This window comes from Ranitomeya imitator, chromosome 7 (assembly GCF_032444005.1).
Source record: "Ranitomeya imitator isolate aRanImi1 chromosome 7, aRanImi1.pri, whole genome shotgun sequence".
In the NCBI taxonomy this organism is placed as follows: Eukaryota; Metazoa; Chordata; class Amphibia; order Anura; family Dendrobatidae; genus Ranitomeya; species Ranitomeya imitator.
The window spans coordinates 140,319,741-140,320,725 of record NC_091288.1 but is presented as its reverse complement, the minus strand read 5'-3'; the positions used below and the strand labels follow the sequence as shown (position 1 = coordinate 140,320,725).

At 38.3% G+C, this 985-nt stretch overlaps 1 non-coding gene across 1 annotated transcript; it reads right to left on the bottom strand.

The window, feature by feature from the left end:
* Positions 1-475: 475 nt before the first annotated feature.
* Positions 476-549, bottom strand: TRNAT-UGU (transfer RNA threonine (anticodon UGU)). The gene has a single exon. It is a non-coding gene; the product is annotated as a tRNA-Thr (tRNA).
* Positions 550-985: the final 436 nt, after the last annotated feature.

Sequence of the window (985 nt, the reverse complement as noted above, 5' to 3'; positions counted from 1 at the left end):
GGCAGATTGAAGGAATGCCAGAGCAGGGCCAAAAGGAGGAAAAATTAGGAAAGATTGAAAAGTTGGAATTAAAACCCTGAGGACTGGTTCATTTCTTATGCAGAAGAAATTCTTAAAATCACAATTGCATTATTAGTAGAGACGTAGCCACGGAAAATTTGAGTTATACGTCATTGAAATTCCCATTTCTTAGCTAGGAAGTTTGTTTCTGAGATGATGAAGACAAGGCACTGCTGAGATTTGAACTCAAGGTCTCCTGTTTACAAGACAGGCACTTTAGACAACTAAGCCACAGCGCTACGTACTTACCACATGTATTAAAACCCTGAGCACTGGTTCATTTCTTATGCAGAAGAAACTCTAAATTTCACAATTGCACTATCAGTAGAGACGTAGCCATGGTAAGTTTGAGGTTGTACGTCAATGGAATTCCCATTTTTAAGATAGGAAGTTTGTTAAAGAGATGATGAAAACAAGGCACTGCTGAGATTCGAACTCAGGATCTCCTGTTTACAAGACAGGCGCTTTAACCAACTAAGCCACAGCGCCACAAGCTTTCCACGTGAAATGCAGGGAACACATAAGAACCAATCGAACATTTCAAGTGGTTAACTTAGCGAAACAACATTGAGTTGAGTTGTATTCCATGCACAGCAAAAACGTGGAACAGGATTTCATTTTCAGTCATGACAATTAAGAAACCAAGTAAATTATGAATAGCATTCATTCAACGACATTGACAATTTGCAGTATGCAATAGATTCTGGTTCAATGACAAGGCCTTATGTTTTGAAATTCTATAATTGAATGATCCATCTTTTAGCACAGCTTCAATTTGGGACTTGTTTTTCTTCCAAGTTATGACACAGAATAGGCAGATTGAAGGAATGCCACAGCAGGGCCAAAAGGAGGAAAAATTAGGAAAGATTGAAAAGTTGGAATTAAAACCCTGAGGACTGGTTCATTTCTTATGCAGAAGAAATTC